Here is a 21138-nt window from a genome sequence, read left to right as displayed (position 1 = left end):
CAGATATATCTGCTCCCAACAGATTTTAAACGGTGATTTTAATAAGCTCAAAATCTGTTGAAGTCCCTTTTAAAAGCTGATGATAAATATTAGAAAATAAATTGGGCTGCATCTCTTTTAACTAATGAAGCCAGACCACTGATTAAGCTGAGCAGGGGAAAATTCACTGGCATAAGAGATATGAGAGAAGTGGTCTAGCAAGGTTTTAATTAGTCTCTATCTTGAGAGCAGGTAAGAGGAAACTTTGAGAAATGGTCATAAATGCCATTATGCGTAAAAACACAGTGCAAGTCATCAAGCTGAAATATGAAAAAATATGTGCAGCTGCAATAATGTAGGTTACATGATCAAGTTTACCTTCAATAGTATAGATAACAGTAGGATCTGGGTGGATTTTCTAGACATGAACAATATTCATGTGGCTGTATTCCTTGTTCTTAATGTATTAATGTAGGCAGGCTCCATCATTTTATCTGAGAACTTTGCAATCAGTAACATGATTTCCCCATCTGTGAGAGAGGTACAAACTATAGTCCCCTTTTAATAAACAGAGAAATGAGGCAAAGGACAACCAAAGATAGTGTTTATGACACTTGAGTCCACGTGTCTACAACACAGTCACCTGCATACAAACCAAACATTCAATTCCCTTTGCATATAATGATCAGAAACAGGCACATCTACACAGATTCCTCAAACTTATCTTTAACAGGACGTTGAACTGAATCATCTCTCAAAACACCCATTTCTTCCCACTGGTTGTCTAACTAAAGTGCTCAAACAACTGCAACAGACATCTAGAGTTAGGTGAGTTGAATGACAAATGACTCCCCAAAATCTGAGAAGAGAGCTGAAGGTGGAGAGCCTGGATGGAGACCCAGCTCCTGTCCTTTCCACTGGAGCAAGTTCTCAAAACTGAAAATATACCATATAGCACAACTGCTACAGCTTATGAATACCAGAAAAAATACCCTTTATCTATTAAAGAAAAATTAAAAATATTTTAATGTCCTAGTTCAATAAATAATGTTTTCACCAACTTAAAATATATTTCAGAGGGTGTAAGCTTCAAGAAGAGTCAGCCAACTTCACAAAAATGGCCATGTGTGAAATCATAAAATGATACATTACACCAATTGAGGATTAACAGAATCAGACTTAAAAATCAAACTAAAAATAAGCTAGATAAAGAACATTCCTCAGAAAGCAACAAAGCTAATATTAAGTTACTATACCTAAATGTGGGACAGTTTTCCTGCATGGTCTTGCCTGCATCCCTGGTTTGTCAATGTGCACCCAAAATCCCCAAGATCAAAGGACAGGACTATAATTTTGTTTAGAAGGTGCACCAAGCACACAGGTTCTTTTCCTGGCTGATACCTTCTCTGGCCTGACAACAGAAATGCAAGTATGCAGAAGACACAGGTCACTTCCCCACCTTGCTGGGACACTGTTCAGGTGCATCTCCTGGGGCCAGGACTGTGATGCACATACACACAGTGCAGACACAGTCGCAGGAACAGCTTGAAGTTAAGCTACCTTGTCAAAGCTACACTCTGTGTTGATAAAAAGGAGAAATCACAACAGATCTGTCAAATTTATCTCCAAAGACACATAAAAGTTGCTGCACTCCAAAGTTTCAGAGGTTTTTTTTAAACAATGCAGTAAAGATACACTTCTTTTTGTCTGATTAAGGAGAAAAAGCAGCTGTGGACTGTACTTGCTACAGATTAAATGCCCTGACAACACCTAAAATTGATTAATCTTCTAGATAACATTGCTTTAACGTGACACGTGAGAAAATATCTAAGGTGACAGTCCACTTTTGATAAGTGATTTCTGTTAATAAATTGGCATTTAAAACACATTAGTATTTCAATACTCCTATCTGATTTACGAGAATGGCAGAAGTAACTTCTTGTGAAAATTTAGTCCTTCGATTTTGAAAAAGAAGCAGTAGAAAAGACTCTCCTGATCAAAAAGAACAATTTGTTTAGGAATCTGGAAAGCTGAGTCAGTAGCAGCTGTATGCACAGAAACGAAGATGGCTTCACTTAGGTGATGGAAAGGTCACTACTGGGTGTATGCTATTTATGTTAAAGTAGATTACACATAGAACAAAAAATCCATTTGAAAACTTTCAGAATCTGCAGGTGAGTGGAAAAATAGGGGTAACATGATTTTCCTTTTAAGGTGGTGTAAGGTCTAGAGTCAAAGTCTAGCAGTTGTAGTGTCTGACTGCTATACCTATCAAAAACATAATAGCCAAACCAAGGAGAATAGCAGTGTTGGCTGTTTGAAGTGAAAGTCCTGCTTGGTCTAAGAAAGATGGCACTTCTTGCTAAAACTTGGGCTTGCCTGGGCTTTTGGGTAAGTACAACTCTGGACAATACTGGAACTTCTTTGTTACACTTACTTTTTTTTTTTTTTACATATAATAAATGCTAGGGATAGGAAACACAATAGATATTTTCCAGTTGAAGACTGATGTGACTTGTCTCATTTGATCTACATAGTGTTCTTGGAAAAAAAAAAAAGAAACAAAACTACAGTGTTGTCTACTGTTATCTTGAAAGGAACAGTTTAAAAAGATGTGGAAAACCAACAGTTCCTAGTAAGTGTGGCAGAAGTAATTACTTCAGGAACCCAAAATACTCAGAATCATTGAATACTAAAAATACTAAATACTAAAAAGACATGAAGACACAATCTTTTCTGTAATCAGTTTGATTCACGTAAGTGAAGTCACACTTTTCATTATTTAGGAGAGAAAAACAAAGAGAAGACTCAAAGGTGAAACTGGATACTGGGCTATTTGCTAATTTCCAAGACTGAAGAGAATTAAAATTACTAAAGTAATATTGTAGCAGATTGCTGTATTATATTGTTTTGAAGTGCAGGAAGAAAAAGAAAAGGAAAAAGAGAAAGAAAATGGAAAAAAAGATAAATAAGAAATGTTATTCCTAGTGTTATTTTCTGAAAGGGATCTGAATATTAAACACAGGCAAGAAAGAAGAGATACAGGAGAGAACTAAATGACTGGGTATTTGTATAACATCTATTAGCAAGTTTTATGAATCCAAAAGGAGGAATTGTATTAATACTACTACGAACATGAGGAATCTTGAATACATTCTTAATCCTTTACTTCAAGGTTCTCAGGAGATGATCGAGTTGAACTTTCTTCTCAATGCAGGTCACATCAGGTTGCTAAAGGCTTAAAACTGCCATATCCAAAAATACTTTGAAGAATGGAGACTGCCTAACCTCTCAAGGCATTCTGTTTTCCTACTGGACCTGGTGTCCCCTGGTTCTCCCAGGGGGAATTTTTCTCCTTACATAGCCTGAAATACTTTTATTTCAACTTACGTCCACAGTCTCCTGTCCTCCTACCTGCACCACAGTGAAAGCCCATCTTTTCACAAACGGCCTTGAGGTACCAGAGGCTGCTGTGAGGGTCTCTCCCACAAAGCCATCTCTAGGCTGAAACGACTCTGGTCCATCAGCTTCTCCTCAACTGGGCAGGTGCATCAGCCCCTTACCATCTTGGTGGCCCTCCACTGAACTTTCTTTAGTTAATCTATTTATTTCCTCAAAGAAAGAAGGGGGCAAGTGGACAAGGATGCACCATTTTAGACACCATCTAACAAGTGCTGAGTAAAAGGGAGTAATAATTTCCCTCAGCCCTGCTAAAACAGCCCAGGATGCTGTTGGCCCTCTTCTGAGATTCACTGCTGGCTCATGCTCTGCTTGCTGTCTACCAAGACTCTTTAGTTCTTCACAGCAGAGTTTTTCCCAGCTAGTCCTCTAATTCTCTCCCCAGTATAGGATTGTTCTCCAGTTGTTTCCCAGTGTCACAATTCTCAATTAATATTTTTTCCCTGAGAACCACAACAGCTTTTTAGCCTGCCCAGGCTAAATTACTAGCATTAATAGCATTCCCTGTTTTTCAGGTGTATATGTAAATAAAATTACCATGATGGACTTAGTTTGAAAAGATTGACTTAGCTGTCTCAAACAGCTGTAATTAAAATACTGCCATATCTGTTAATTTAGCCAGAATAAGAAGCCAGCCAATCACTTCCACGAGTACTTCTGGACTCATTTCCTAAAGCCAGCAGAACTCATCTACACCTCCTGCTATCTGTCATTCATCTGACAGTGAATGGCATTTCTGCTTCTATCTGCACGAGGAGGGGAGTTAAAAGCTGCCATTACAGCCAGAATTAAGGAGCACAAATGGCTTGCCAGCCATGTTCAGGGCACGAGAATGTAGATCTTACTGAAGGAGACTAGAAGGAGTTGGCTTCCCCATCTCAGGGAAGTGAAAAGTGAGAGGGAGTTTATTTTACAAATAAATCATGCTCTGTAAGCTACATAGGGGAAAAAATTATTTAGACAATAAAACGATTCTGCCGTTAGAACAAAGGCATAAATTTGAGGCTGGCAAGTGGAAAGCTTCTAAGGGTTATGGTACTGCAACAAACCTCTTCCATTTGGGCAGCAGAGGTGAGGAACCTAACTGGTTTTAAGACATGGAGAGAAATTTATGAAAGGTATTACATGGGTTGGTGATGTCAGCCAAATTGGTGATTCAGGAGATCTCTTCTAGTCTTACTGTGCTGAACATTTGCATCATGACTATTTTTTTATAAAGTGGCCAGTGAAAAATATCAAGTGTATTATTCTAATTAAAAATTAAAGAAATATAAATGACAGAAAGTTAACCTCATTGTGATAAGCAATTAACAGAATTATGCTGTGATTGAAGCTGGTGCATAATTAACAACTGCTGTAAATGATGTTATCCATCTAATTTGCCCAGATTGGAATAGCATTATTCTTAGGCATGTTTAGCAAGTTCTGTGGTAATATGCACTTGAATGAAGTGCTCTTTACTAATGTGTTCAAATTCACAAAGCTGTTACTAGAATTGCAAATAAGGTACACACCAGCATCATTTCCTCTGCCCATTACTGTCTCTTCTTTGGAACTATCCTTGACAGAAAATCAAATTATAACAAGTCCAAAAGATGTTTGCACAAATTGAGCTAAAGTAGTGTTATTAAACATGAAAAATGTGCAAAAAAACCATCATGATGAACCAAGTGGGACTGAATTCAAAACACAAGCTGCTGCTGAGTAGAAAGGAACAAGAATCATGGAGCTCACCAGGGGACAGAGGAAAACACTCAAGGTAGAATTCACTTAACAAGTGGAAAAGAGAAGAATATTTTTTCAAGTGGTCTATATTTAAGGCCCAGAACTGAAGAACCTCTGATCATTCAAAGTCAAATGAAATCAGTCAAAAAAACCATCAGCTTTCAGGTATAAGGTCTTCATGGTCAATACATATTGGAGTTGTAAAGTTCTTAATTAGCTGACTAAAGCAGACCAATTAAAAAAAAGAAAGAAGTAACAAGTGGCTCACAAGTCTTCCATTCAACTTTTCCCAGAAGGATATTGAAAAATATGAACTGGAGAAAGTAATAAGATATGATGAGGAACAATTGCCTGATGAGGAGCACACACAGCCTTGGGTGGACAAAATAATGATATCATTCAGCAAAAAATTTTGGGGTGTGCATACCTTCCACCAACCTACCACCAGCACCAGCTTCTCCAATTTAATAGGTATTTATATGGCTTTCAGAAGCACATGATCTTTACAACTGATTCATCTCTAAATGGCCATCAATTTCTGAGTGAGACGCATGTTGAAATAGGACAGGAAATTAGTCTCTAGCAAGCAAGGAGGTTAGTGAAGCATGCAGCAAAACTTTACTTACATTCAAAAAAGAAAACAACAAAGTACAGACACTTCAGTTCTTCATACACAGGTGAGGAAAGGCTGATTTCCTAGGCTGAGTTTCCATCCTCATATCTACGTAATACCTGCAGCCAATAAGAGTAAAATAAATGCTAAGCTACCTGCAATGCAAACCAACTATGCTCCTAAATAAAATTCGTATTTGGAGTATAAAGATTGAGAATACAGTGCTTTCATTCAAGGTATAAAGGCATTTCTGAAGATTAAAGAAAATTCTTAAGTCATTGGACAACATTGATGTCAGATTTTCTTCCACTTGTACAGGAAAAAAGCATAGAATTTATACAATGTCTTGAAATACTACCTGGAAGGATTACATATAGGGAATAGAAGACAAAATGGTTTTTAAGACTGCGGTTCTGTTGACATAGAAGCATATGAATAAAAGATCCCCTGCTCTTTGGATGACTAATGTTTAGGTAAACTGGGTAAACTACATAGTAAAACAGGATTTGTAGTAGAAAAGCCTGAAAGAAAAACTATTTTAGTTTGACTACGTGCACAGCACCTCAAAAAGGATAAAGACATGAAAGAAACAAAGGGACATTTTGTAGTAACCTTGAGAACTACTTTACAACTCTTGCAGCCTTGCTGACTTTTCTTGGGTGGGGTGAACTGCACTTTTAAATGCTAAGCTTTAGCTAGGCAGGCACTACCTATTTATTGCTTTATATATATTTATTTCAATGTCGCCTTTTAATTCTATATATTCTTATGAATGTGTAGTCTATGCATTTATGAGCAACTGCTAAATCCAAACAAAATATGCACTGGTCACTCATAAAGCTCTGAAAGACAATTTGCTTTCTGCACCCCAAATATAACCTCATGCTATTAAGTTCGAAATAAAAGCATGTCATCTTTAGGTTTTCGTATTTCAAAAATATCCACTTGCTTCAGCAACATTCTTTGCTTTGCCTTTCACATTACTTGAAACCTTATGGGTAATACATACTACTTTCCCTTGGAAGAAACTGACACACAGAAAATCACTTCTAAACACTAGGGATGAAACTAGCTCCCCTTATTTAGATACAACAGGACTTTAGACAAGAACAGAGATTCTTACAGTCTAAACTGTAAGTCTGCTGAGGTACTACATTCTTTATTGATCTTGTAAACTGCAGTGAATGCAAAATAGAAAGCAGTAAAATTATTAGCCCATCAGTACTTTCTGTCCTCAGAAGTGATACTGTTACACCAGCATGCCAGATTGATTCTGGCATTATCATATATTAGAGTATTTTATTCAATAGTTAAACATATAAAAAATTAATTCCTCTCTGTATTTTCATGTATAGCCCCTGGATCAGGAATATACCATTTGGCTAACAGTGGAGGAAAAAAACAATACTTGAAATGACACAGCCTCTCCCACTGGGATCACTATAAAGGCACATAGAAATCATCAGGGGTACTAAAGTGAGGATGAAGCCTAGATATGGATCTGTTCTTGGGGTTCCCTCTGTGCCTCTCTCCCTACCCTCACTCATCTTTGCAAGGCAAATTAGTCTCGCCATCATCCATGATGAGAAGTTGGATTCTCTACAGGAAGCACACACTTTTCTATGTACCTCTTTTAGTTCTACATTTTCAGACCTCCCTTACACACCTAATTCTACAGTCATTAGTAGGGCAATAAAAGGACATAAAATGAGCAAAGAGCAATAAAGCAATCATATTCCAGCATGTTTATTTAGTGTGGTCCTTAATGACAGAGACCTTCGCACCCACTGAAACCTGGAGCTACTACTAATTCTCCTCTGCCTCAAATCCATGGTTATTATTACTCTCAGACTTATGTCCAATGTTTTAAAGCCTGCTTCACATGAACAGTGCAAAAATATAAAACCTCACAGAAAGAAAAATCAGTTTTAAGGGGGAAAAGAAAGCTTTTCAAATTCAGCCCAAATCTACTTGCATGTAAGACAGATACAAAGAAAAATTTCCATAGCTGCACTGATGTTGTGTTAAAACATATTAATTTGTTCCTTAGCCTTTGAGTGTACTGTCCAAACTAGCTGGAAATATCAAATGGTATTTTGGTGGCTATTGTTATTGGACTATAGACATATGCTTAGTTGTAAGAAAGGTATTTAAAATCTAACTATATACTTGTGAATCTGATGACAAATCAGACTTTCTCTCCCCAAAATACTTAACAATCAGTCAAATTAAAGTTGTACTAACTATAGCATACTGTGATTAGTGATTAGTTCTACAACTCTTTCTATGTCAATCTAAAATCTGTTGCATTGCTTGTTCTTCTCTTGCTGTCTCCATCTTCCCTAGACTTTTCTAGGTTTTACTGCAGATTTCAGCAGTGGTTTGTTTCTCTGCATTGAGCTCTGGGTATCTGTCATCTTTGAAACTGGAATGAGATGCACAAATGTGGAAGCCTGGCCATAAAGTAGCAACTAGTCAGAACACATAAGTGATGTGACTCAGATATGCTGCATTAATATTGTAAACAAAACATACAACAGGCCATGTTTGCACAAGCAAGTGCATACAATATATAGAAAATGTATATAGATTGCCAAAATTATACAAAAAGCATGCTCTACTTAGAAAAGTTGGTCAAAAACTACTCAGGAAAAAATTTCCTTTTTCATTTGAATTTTCAGATGTCCAAACAGTATCCTACTGTGCAAAACAATGGCTTGCCGAAATAAAAGCATAATAAAAAAGAGCTATGTGTTGAATTATTTTAGTGAGCTAGGATCCAAAGTAAAGCACTATGATAAATCACATAATTTTGCTTAAAAGCAGGGGGAAACAAAACATGGACACATGGAGAAAAAAAGAAGAAAAAAATAATGGGAGTAAACCAAAACACAAAACAAAGTAGTGCCTCTTTCAGAATGATTGAATCTTCCTTAATCCGTATTTTATTCTCTGCTACATAATTTTACACTCTTGACAAAGTGTCAGGCAGTTGGAAGAGGGTTGGAAAAACATATGTAGCTTTTTGTCAACTTTATGCCTCCCTAAATTTAGAAGACATTTTTAAATAAAGAAGCTAAAAATAAATCACAAGATAGTGTCAATAATGTGGTCTGAATTATCCAGCAATAAAAAATATGAAAACATTTTTAATATATTTTAATAGAATTTTCATAACATAAATAATAGCAACAAGACGACTGGCAACTAAAAATTGATTTGTAGCTGACTTACACAGATGACCTTTTAAAAAAACCCTACACTGACTATATATACTGCGGCTTGTTTACCTACATGTTTAAACTATTCTAAAAACTTGCAGTTAAAATGCAGCCAACATGTACTTTACCTAATCTTAATAGCAAAACCTGGCACTGAGGTCTTGGATAAGCAAATACAGTCACACTAATAGTTACAATTTTAGTTTCCAGAATGAAAATCAATACCAATTTACCTGGATACTGTAAATTAACAAAATATATAGAAAAATTAATGTCTACAAATTTAAATTACAATTTTATTTTCAACAAATATATACATACAAATATATATAGAGAGCATGCTTTTGTGTATATAGGGTATTACGCAATTTGACATATTTAGATAGGGTCCTGTTTCAATGCAATCCCATTATCTTTAAGGAAAAGTGCTCATAAGTTAGAAGTTACAACACATGCACTTTTATAAATATAGCAGGTTTAAATGTGTAATTTCTAAGAAGAAAACTTCCAGAATTTTGTAAACATTCACCATATTCATTCTTTAGTCATTACAGTAACATCATCAAGAAGACCTGACAAGAATGGTAACTACTAGGCTAAGTCAAAACTTTGGCTAATATATACACTTTCTGAAAAAGCACCTACAAAACAATGACAGTGAAAAATGAAAAACAAGGGATCAAGCAAGTTGTCAAAATAAAGAAAATGTTAGTTAATTGAATTATGAAAAAATGTTAATTAAAGTTAAAAAAGGTTCCTTAAAACTTTAGCAAATTAGAAATTTTCTCTCTAACAATAGTTAGATGCAACACTGAAACCAAGGTTCATGTTTACATCCACTTCCAATTCATGGCCTCTACCCAATAGCATTTAAGGCCCAGAGCTGCAGTACAGCGCCTTACACCAGGCCAACCAGCCAACAAGATTAACCTTTTTTATTTTTGGGAACCTGTGACCAGTGAAGAGCAGAATGATCAAACAGCTTTTTTTCAATCTCTGGATGAGATTAATCATGTCTCACCTTACAAGTCACTCAAGTCCCTGAAATTTTTCATTCTGCTACCCTTTCTTGTCAGTCCTCTTGTTCCTTACTCTTTACAGTCTTATTAAGCTTTTATTTTCCTGAGTTAATGAACAGAGACTTTTACCTCTCACTCTGACAAGTTCATTGCTGAAACCATTGTTCATCAGAAATATGTAAAAGAAAATGGTATTAATTCTATGAAAAATGTTAGTAGATCGATGCTTTATCAAGCCACTGTTCTTGATTTTCCAACATATCTACATCAAGCTAAACAAATACGATCACACAATAAACTCACAATATTTAACTGAATGTAGTCATAAAGTATACCATTCAGTAACCAAATCCACACACAAAATGTGCAAATTATTACAGAGCAGCACTACATCTCAAACTGTAACAACATGTACTATCTCCCAGGTAGTACTAAGGGACAAAGGACACAATCCCTTTTAGTCTTAAAAAAACATGTATCATTAAGGATAAGTCTTTCAAACAAGCTGATGAAGAAAGCTATCTGGAACTCAATGTAAAAAGTAGAATTAGAAAAGACAAATTTGAACCTAGAAATAAACATAAGTCTAGAAATAGAAGCTCACATGAGTCTGAGGACAATCTTCAGATGATGGCTGGAATGCAAGTCTGATAAAAGATAATCAAATTTTAGTCGGACCAAGAAAATAACATTTTCAGGGGTTTTATGCCATAAAAAGGAAGCTCTGCAATTGTTTTATGCCACAAAAATATTTATTAATTGGTTTATAGGCTCACAATAATTTTAGTGGAAACAGTCTGTTTTGGAAGACATGGTACAGAAAACATTGAGCCAACCAGTATCAAGTCTTTAGAAAATTGAGATGAGATGAGATGAGATGAGACAAACAGAAACAAGAAGAAACACTGAGATATACCACTCTGCTCATGTTCCTTTTGCAGAGAACATTCTGACCCCACTTCTAAACACTGAAGGTGGTAAACAAAGAGATCATAGGCCTGCTTACAACTCATCTTCTCAAAAAAATATCAGTGGGCAAAATGAAAAATAAAGTATCAACAAAACACAAATCAGCAGAAGATCAAATATGCCCACAAAAAGGAGCTGTGGAGATTTTTCAAAAGTATTCAGGCACCTTAATATGTAAATCGGCAGTTAGAGAGCCCATGGTTCTTGATAATGGCTGGCCTCACCCTACTAGGAACCAGCATGCTGAAAAATATCCTCAACTGAAAGAATAAAAAAGGGAAGAAAGAACAGGATCTCTGGCATTCAGAAGAGGCTGAATAAGAGCACGTATCTAGTGCAGCAACTTCTCCCACCCAAAATTTCCTCCTACACACACACACACACACACACACATAGCAACAATATTCATTGTACCACCATTCTCAAAAGAAAAGATAACTAGCAACCACAGCCATTTATCTTCCTTTTTGCTTGCAGACAAGATGATCAGTTTACAGACACCACATAAGATAGGTAGAATGTATTTTAAATAGCATCTAATAGCAATTTTTTGATGCACGAAAATCTGACCCTCGTCTTAAATTTTCTCTAGAGTAGCATGATGATAAGAGTTTGTATTTCCTAGAAATAAATGCATTATAAATTCTAGTAACTGAAAAAACTTAGATAATTTTAAATATTACCAGGTATTAATTAAAACCATTTTCCCCCCAAAACTGATTTCCATGTATCTAAACTGCATGTGACTTTACTATCAGCCATATTCTGATATACTAAAACAACACAGCCAGTAACAATTGAGAAAACACATTAGACATAGCACTTACTTTGTCATGAAATTCTAGATGAGTTAATGATAGATAATGGCCTACAATTCATGTGTGACTTATTTTAGCAAATCTCACTGATATAGCAATTCAAGCACGCTGCATCAAGGCTGCACTAACTATAATCAAAGGGACTTGCAGAAAAATCAGCAGAAATTACAAAACACTTAATGGAAAAGAAAGTGGCATGCTTAAAAGTCCCAGTGTTGACTGCTTTAACACATCTGTTTTACCAGAATTTCCAGTGCAGAGTTTGTGGAGAAAAGAACTAAAGTGTCTGCTCTCTTTAGTACCCTGCTCCTCACCCAAAACAAATGAAATAGTTACAAAATCCTGCCCAGTATCACTGTGATGGCTGCCATCTTGACTGACACTAAGGTGAGGTGTAAAGGGTATCTTTGCAAGCTCTCTTTCAACTTTTGAAGTGGGTTACCAAGTCCACATCCAATACCTAAGATGTGGGTACACATTAGATGTACCCCGCAGCAGCAGGTTTGCAGTAATGACAAACTTTGCAACCTCATGTATCGATTCCTTTCAGTAAGTCCTCATGGATGTATTGAACAACAGAAGTCCCAGGAATATCTGTCTATCTGAACAAGTCTATGTGTGACTTAGTTAGCAATTTCCTTTCAGTACAAAAGCTAACTTTAAGCCTAATCCTAGCCCTGCCCTTTGTTTTCTATTAAACAATCATTAATCCAGGAAAAATCTTCCATCTTAACCCATTGTAGCTTTGTTCCCTTACGTGTTTTTTTGAGGAAATTTGCCAAAAGCTTCTTGGAACATTAACTATACTGTGACAATGTCTAAAACCACAACCAGAAAGCACTGAAAGGTCCTGAGCCTGACATACCCCAGCTTTGCTACATCTTGCATTGGGATGAAGTCTGGAAGGGCACTGGCAGCCTTGCTTCCCTCTCATTAACCCTGCTGGCAGGAGAAGAGCTATGGTATTTGCTTGCTCTCCCAAGGCAGGACAATCAGAGACCAGGACACAAGGAGCACACACCATGAGGACATTCACTGAGGCACACCTATGTCAATAACATATCTCTATCCTTGCACCTAGTGATTCTTTTGCAGTGTGCATTCTTCCTGCAAAAATTCTTTGTATCAGACTTTCTTTTTCACTGAGCTCAGACTGTAGTTCCACAGATTTCATCTGCAACCCGTTTTAGAAATAAATAAAAAAATAATTTTAAAAATGGCATAGTATTTACCATTTTCCATAGTCCTTTGATATGTGACAGACACAGACTAGTGAGACAGATTAGTAAATACAAACTGTAACAAGATAGCTGAAATAATAATACCTTCAAATACCTTCCTACTTGTGAACAGCATGAAAGTAAAGCCAGCTTCACCAGTACTATGTGCAAGAACTTAATAGGGAAAAGTTGAACAGCTGAGCATTTAAAATAGAGCAAGAAGAATCCTGGTTGCCTGTCTCTTGCAGCCCTTCACACGGCTGCTGTGCCACCACAGGAAATCATGTCACTACTGGTCACCCCAAATGACCCCCAGCCACCTTGGGCTCTCAATGGCCGCTCACTTGCTGCAGTCACTGCCAAACAGACCAGTCATAATGGATTCGCCTAAAATTTAAAAATAAAAAAAATCTGCTTTACTAAAGCAAAGTGAACTAAAAATACACATGCAAAAGCCCCAAACAGATCCTAGAGAACTTGAAACATCTTTTTTGATCAAAAATATAAATAAAAATACAGGTGACATATAATCAGGAAGAAAAGTCATTGCAGTAAGATTTTTCTTAAGAGATCTGGGAAAACTAGGCTATTTCCACAACAAAATATAGCCTGAAGCATAAATTTTACCATTACTTACTTTTCTCAATTATCTTCATTCACCTAGTAGAAATACAAATTTGTGTAACTGCATAGATACAAAGATTCTTTGTGTGATCATATTGCCTGAGTATATGCTTTTTATTAATAATGAGCAGATATAACAATTATCCAAAGCTAAATTACCGGTTTTACTTTGTATTACCTTTCCATCCTCTTCAACAAAAAACCATAGGAACAAGATAAATGTCTTTGCCCTTCTGCTACTGTTTCAGTGTCAATCTAAAGATTTAGGACTGTTTTGAATCAGGTTTTATATACTGGAGTTTGAAACAATGTAGTTAATTCACACATATAAAGATGGACCCTCTTCAAAAACATTATCTTTAGAAGTAATGGCCATTTCTCAATAGGAAAAATGTAGTTTAAAGAGACTAAACCAGTTCAAACTACCTTATTTGCAAGAGCTCCCCTATGAAAAATGTGCATCAAAATCTAACACACCATTTTTTGCAGGACCAGACATTACTTTCACCAGAAGAAAATTATCTGTAAGAGCATGTGTAACAGTGCCCTCTGGTGAGAATGTGCCCGAGAATATGCTTGCCTTGTAAGGGTAAAGAGATTTTATTGGCACAGCCAATAAGCAATCAGATGATTTTGCATACTGAATTATGGTAACATTTTTCAAAACCAGCAATGAAGAAAGTTAGGTTTTTTGAGATTATAATTACTTTATACTCATTTTAAATGGAAAACATTTATGCTCATTTTTTAAAACACAACCTTGTATGATGAAAGAGACAGTAGCCTTGACTAAGTGAAGATTTATGAGTGCTGTAGACAGCATAGCTACTTTTATGGCTGAGAATGCAATAGATCCTAAGCAAACATTGATAAGTCCTCTATTCTTCTGAGAAGTATCCACCCACCAAGTGTCCTGACATTGGAAAGCCCCACAGCTTTGATAAGAATGAAGACCAGCTAACTGTAGAAAATAACTTAATTTCTTAGTCAAAGACATTCATCAAATGTGTTGTGGGCAAGGGCTGCATCTCCCTTCATTATTGAACAATGACCACCACGTTTTCAACCCTACTGAAATGTGACAATCCTAATGAAATATATAATGTAATATATATATTTGCCCCATAAAATACATGTATATGCACCTATGTATACGTATGCACAGAAAATTAAGTTAAAATTTTGGGCAGACTTGTCATTGAACCAAGGAGTAACATTCTACTTTCAAAAGGTTTAACTGTCACACACACCAGAAGATGCTTCATAAAAAATAGAGTTGATACAGAGTTGATACAGAGTTGCGGTGGTGGTCAATGCCTGAAAATACCATTCTGGTCGAACTTATTACCTATTTGTGATGAAACCAAAAGTAGCTTTACCGTGACTGTCATGGTCCTTCACCAGTACCTCCCAATGATCCCATCTGCTGTCTTTGAAACTACCATGGCAATTACTTTTAGCCTCCTGAACTCCTGCAACCTGAACTGTGGCAGTATTCTCCTAAGGGTAGGAAGACTTAGAGAAGATACTAAAGCTGTTTGTAACGATGGTATTTACATTGCATAAGAATGAGAATATGACCGCAATGGAATTATTACTTCAGTCAATTTCTCCAACTCTTAAGACAATCCATCTTCTCATTCATATCAAGTATGTCTCATCACACTCTTGCTCTAACTTTGGTGACTAATTAACTTCATGGTTTTTAAGGAAGGAAATTGGCAGTCCCAGTTAGTTGTTTAACAAATAACCAGATGTCCCCAGAGGACTTAAAGGAGTCACAGGCAAGTTCCATTGGGTCAGGTATAAACATCAAACAAAAACTCACCTCAGCAGATGGCAGCAAGAAGTGTGGGGGAACAAGATTGGTAAAATGTCATCAGCAAATAGAAATCTCATTTTACATTATTTCAATGTTTGGTGTATTTATTACAAACCCATCAGATATTGTAGCTTTCATTATAGTGTATGCATTACCCTCCTCTTATACATTTACTTAACACCTCTGAACATCCAGCTGTTAACTTTCCCAAACCAGAGGCACTAGTACTTTCCAAGGTTTCAAAGCTAATTAGTTTTACACACACACAGGAACAAAGTGTGGAATACTGCAAACCACAACAACAAATCAAAATACTTTCAAAAAGTTAAAAGTTCTTCCTTCTTTGCAAATTGTCACCCTGGCAAAAAAGTGGATGGAGTAAACTGTTTTTCAAAATCTACCATGGCTTTGACAGAAAATTCCACTTATGAAAAATGAAGCCAATTTATTTCGGCAAATAAAGAAGGGCTGTGTAAGTCAGGTCTGCAGTAGAAACGTTAACTTTCCTGATCATACTTTACCAAGTGTTAAAGATCCTAGAGCAAAGGCTACCTTTTTACTATGGTAGCAAATGGCATTCGGCCTAGTTAGGCCAACAAACATCATGATAATATATGAAAAACACAGCAATGGTGCAGATCAGTTTGGGGTCTGCTCTGAACCTCAGCTATAGGGTAAATTAGAAGTCAGCAAATTAAATTATGGGCTTTTAAACTGTCCCATCATGTATTTTTGTATAGCTCCATGGATACTTCTCAATTAAGGCAACTAACTAAAGACTATCCAGTAGCAAAACAGAAGAGTGAAACTACAGTGTAAATTGTCACCATTTGCTTATGCAGGAGAAGTAAGAGCTCGGTGAAGTCACATTACACAAGCATTCCTCACTGGTGAAGTAACTGGTAGCTAAAGTGCTTGGATGAGAATGTGGCTATTTTGTGCCAGACTGGTAATTTTGGTAGAGTGAAAAATAATTATCCAGAATAGCTGCAAGCAATACTCCATGGGAATCTAGTGGAAGTAACAGAAATTGAAAAGCAAACAAATATGAGAATCCACATTTCTGCAGAAAACCTCAGCAAACTGACAAAACCTGAAAAATATGTTACAGTCCTCACACATTCAAAGTCAATGAGATTTGACTGCAAAGGATTTTTTTTCAGGTACTAAAATCAAGAACATAAAAAAGTCAGACAACAAACACTGTCCTGCTTGGGGTTTAGCCCTGGCTTGTTCCTCTCACTACAAAGCTCCACATTCCTAGGGTGCATCGAACTCCCATGTGTGCCACCAAGGCTAGCAATGGCTGCTTTCTCTCAGAGCCGTTGTAAAACAGTTAAGGAAGCTTTCCTGAAATTAACTCCTTGTTCACCAAAAGTAAAAGAATTCTCTTTCTTCCAGCCATGTGAGAGAGGATGGGATAGTTGTTCAGAAATTGCAGAGCTCTGTTAGCACTCCAGGCTTTTTTAATTCCAGCCAGCACATCTCTGTCAGTCCTGCAGCACGATGGCATCAAGCCGACTTTATTATTCTGTTCACAAAGGTGTATTTCACATGTCTAAGACCAGTCACAACTTGCCCCACTGCTTCTAAAGGAAGTAAAATAAATATACTATTAATCTAGCTCTTTAAAAAAACAAAAAAAAAAAACAGCTGGCAGAACACACAGATTTTACTGTGTATTTCAAAATCTCAAGGTGCTCTGACAGCAATGTTGCATAGTAAATAAAGTAAAAAGAAATCCACTCTAATCAAATCTATTTATTAGTCCTTTAGATGCATTACATTGACAGAAGATGGACTCTGGTTTGCTTTCTTTGGGATCACACAGATAGTAAAACACAACGTTACAAGAAAAAGCAGGATTAATTTTTTTTGTTGTTGTTTCCATCAAGTTTTTATAGTGTCTAGGTTTTCCATCTCAGCTGCCCTTGTTCAAAGTAAATCTAGTTCAGTAAAAAAATCCCCACCTCATTTCCCTGAGAACCTAGTTATTTTTATCTACCTCAACAACCAAGCTACTCTACCTTGTCATTTCAATTTTCACATATTTTCTCTTTGTGTATTCGTTCTATGATTCAGTGAAATCTCATCTCTTCAGCCCACTGTCATAAACTACTGTCCGGAACAAAGCTCTCTCTCAAATTCAATCTCAAACAAAATGAAAAAGAAAAAAAATCACAAATGAGAAAGTGGACCACAACCAATCCTATGGGCCCCATTCTCACAAGATCTGTGAGTTATTTTGCTTCATCAAGTAAACCCAGACTACAGGAAGGTGCTATCACTTCTTTTGTTGCCAAATGAGAAAGTGTTAATAAAAACAAGACCTCCTTCCCGGCACACTGGAGTGTCAATGTTAATTGCTGATTTGCCTAAAATACACTTTTTGATCTTAAGTGATTTCCAGATGAAATACAAACAGCTGAAATTTTATCATTCAAATAAATGGGGACACAGACTGTCACACATTTAGTGGAATTAATGTTGCTAAACTATGATTACTGTATATAGTAATTATTTACTGTAATAGCAAAACCTAAAAATCCTTTGTGCACATCTGAGTTTTCTCTCAGCCATTTAACAGTCTGAATGACCAAGAAGGCAAGAAAAACCTTTATGTTTACATCATCTATACCTTAGCACAAAGGACTGCGCTTCAGAGGATCGCACAGTTGAAAGAACTCTTAGAGAGGAATTAATTTATTTTTGTTTCAAAATTTACTGCATTTTTTCTGTGGCCTATTAAAAGCTTTTTAATTTCTGTCTCTAAGTCTATGCATTATTTTTCTTCTGTTGATATGACTTTAATAGCTTTGTACAGAATACAGAATAGTAGATTCCCTAAGTAGACTGTAATACCTGTACCTCATACGACTGGATTACAAAGCTTTTCTTTCAAATGTATGTCTGGAGAACACCAAAAATTAAGCATTTATGCAGCAGGCATTTACCCAGTCTGGAATTAAGCCACTGTATGTGAACCTGTGAGTTAAAGGGACTGAGCAAAGAACCAGTTACGGTTCTCTACTGTAGAAAATGCTTTGTCTTATAATGGCGGCTCTAAGTAATTTCTGCAGTCAAGAACAAGCAACTATCTGTATCCATACTGTTCCATTGTTGAGGTACAAGCTAGGCAAGCCCATAAAATTGCTTCAATCAAGCAACACGCTAAGGGAGTTAGCACTGAATTAAAAAATTAGTGTCGCACAATGAAAATATGTTTAATGAAAATGATGATAGTAATTTTACCTTCTATCACAGTGATTTTTAAATTGGTGTAACTTAATTAACTTTAGTTTGGTCAGCAGAGTGATCTGTAACAGAGTGTGCAGAACTGATGCAAATATTCCCGCATGCCACACGACAGCAGCGATGTACTAATAACAGTATATTGATGCTGATGTTCTGGCATCTCTGTGGCTATTAAAATCTAACAAAATTTAACATTTTGTTAAAAAGTGGTACTGAGAATTCTTTATTCAGCTGCAAATATGAAATGTTATTAATCAAACTATTTTTCACTTTTTCAGTTAGAGCTTTTCAAATGTTAGGCTGCAGTGAAAAATTGCTAGCATTTCTTGGTGACTTTTCAGGGTAGTGTCTCCTTCTTATCAGGTTTACACCAAAGTGTTTCCATACAAGTGCATTTGGTATAGAATGAGACATTAAAGAATTTGACAAACTGCAGTATATTAAAAATGAGCCTCTAAGATGCATATGTATACATGCCTTGTAATACATACACATTTCTCTAATTCCTCAACTGCCCCACTGTCTTTGTAACATAAATCTATTGCTACTATTTTTGCTCATTTTTCTTGTCTCAATATCTGTTTTTGTCTAAGCAGACAATCTTTCCCTTGTGGACTCCTGCAAAACTCAGTTCCAAGCCCTCTACCTTCTCTCCCAGGTCATCACTTTACTACTGCCTAAGCACTGAACCTGAGGTCTTCAGTCACCTGTAATCTTAACCACCACACCACCTCTGGTGATAATTATTGTTAGAAACTCTAATGCCTACTAACATACCTCCGTCTCCTTTGCCCCCGATTTTCAAATTAAGTTCTATGCTTCCTCTTGGCTTACAACACCACAGTCTGAGATGTGCCTAAAGAAAGCACCTCTTTCATTATTTACCCCTTCTCTGTGCTCTTTCTCAACTGCTTCCATATTTCATAGTTTTAGCATCAATCTGTTTTTTCTCCTCTGCTTGCAAACAGCTTGCTGATTCCCAAAACATATAAAAATTTCTTTGCCACACAGACAGAGTATGCTCTTTTTCTCCAAAAACTTTGTGGACAACAGATTACTCAGAATTCCAGGCCCAGCAATGGAAAGTTTTGCAGACTTTGTCCCTTTTCAAACATAGTTCCATCTGGAAGTCCAACCTTGTTCAGTAGCTGCTGTGACTGATGTCTGAACTGTGATCTTCCTGGCCACAGCAACTCCAGGTGCTGGAGGTCAGTCACTTCATTTCATCCCTTACAAACCTGAGGTGGGAGAGCCTTACAAATACCCTATACATATCTTCACCAAATTCCTCATCTTGACTTTCATCTGTTTACGGTTCAGCTGTGTCTCTTTCTGCCCTAAAGCCAAGCTCTCCAGTCCTAGAGATGCACAGACTGTAATAGATGCCCTAACACACAGGATGGTGTTCCTGCTCCTCATTCAAGAGTAAGTTACAGTAACAAGAATAAATTTCCTCCAAGATTAACCCACTCTCTCTCCAAAGAATTTGCTTGTAGAAATCTACAGTAATGCAATAAGAACATGGTATGCCACATTTTTTATGCTGTGACTGTCCACCAACAAACTACATTTAATACCCTGGCAGCTGTTCTCCTTGCATCTTTAGCAAAAGCTTGTGGGCTACTTGAGAGACAAAGAAAAAATAAAGCGAAAAAAAGCCAAACTCCCAAATACAAGCACAAGACATATACAATCAACCCTTGTACAGAAAAAAAAATCTCCACACACCATTCTTACTTATTAAAACTCGTGTATATAAATAACTTGCACACACTTATTTTCATTCAGCTACAGCAAGGCAATTCTGATGGAACTGCACAGCTATAATAAAAATGGAAGAAAATATATATAGTGGGAAAAGTCAAGGTTTAACTTCACAGAGGTCAAAAAATCAACAATTTTGCTTAAATAAAAATGAACATGGTTGTTCTTTAATGATACACATGCAAAGTCTGAAATTGATTAATTTGACATAGGTAATAATATAGACAGAACAGGCATCAAGGCTCAATCAACAGGCATCAATAGGCATGAAGAAATTACTCAGGGAATTCAAAATGAGTGGGATTCTTTCCTTCATTACAACAAACAATGTTTCTTACCATAGCTGCTAAACCTTAATGTTTTTTTTAAGTAACAGTCTACAGCAAAGTTCTCGCACGGGTGACATCATTCCAAAGTGTTGCAAGTGAAGTTCCTACAAACTGAAAAATAGGTCAAGACCTAGACTACTCGAAAATTTTAAATTACTAAATTTTTTTACAAAATTTAAATAATAATTTAAGGATCTGTTAAAAAAGCCAAAACACACACACACCAAAAAACCCCTATAAACTATAGAAATACTTATTGCTTTTGCCTTTATTTTGTTGGAGACTGTTCATAAAAGATAAATTTAAATATGTAAAGAGTTT

At 36.3% G+C, this 21138-nt stretch overlaps 1 protein-coding gene across 1 annotated transcript in view; it reads right to left on the bottom strand.

Annotated features, from left to right (window-relative positions):
* The window catches only part of HNF4G (hepatocyte nuclear factor 4 gamma), a 39445-nt gene extending 33571 nt beyond the window's left edge, over positions 1-5874 (bottom strand). The window contains exon 1 of the mRNA XM_048287195.1: positions 5790-5874. The gene's annotated coding sequence lies outside the window, so the exon portion shown is untranslated. The remainder of the gene's footprint in view (positions 1-5789) is intronic.
* Positions 5875-21138: the final 15264 nt, after the last annotated feature.

Source organism: Corvus hawaiiensis, chromosome 26, assembly GCF_020740725.1.
Source record: "Corvus hawaiiensis isolate bCorHaw1 chromosome 26, bCorHaw1.pri.cur, whole genome shotgun sequence".
Taxonomy (NCBI): domain Eukaryota; kingdom Metazoa; phylum Chordata; class Aves; order Passeriformes; family Corvidae; genus Corvus; species Corvus hawaiiensis.
This window is presented reverse-complemented; position numbering and strand designations above follow the sequence as displayed.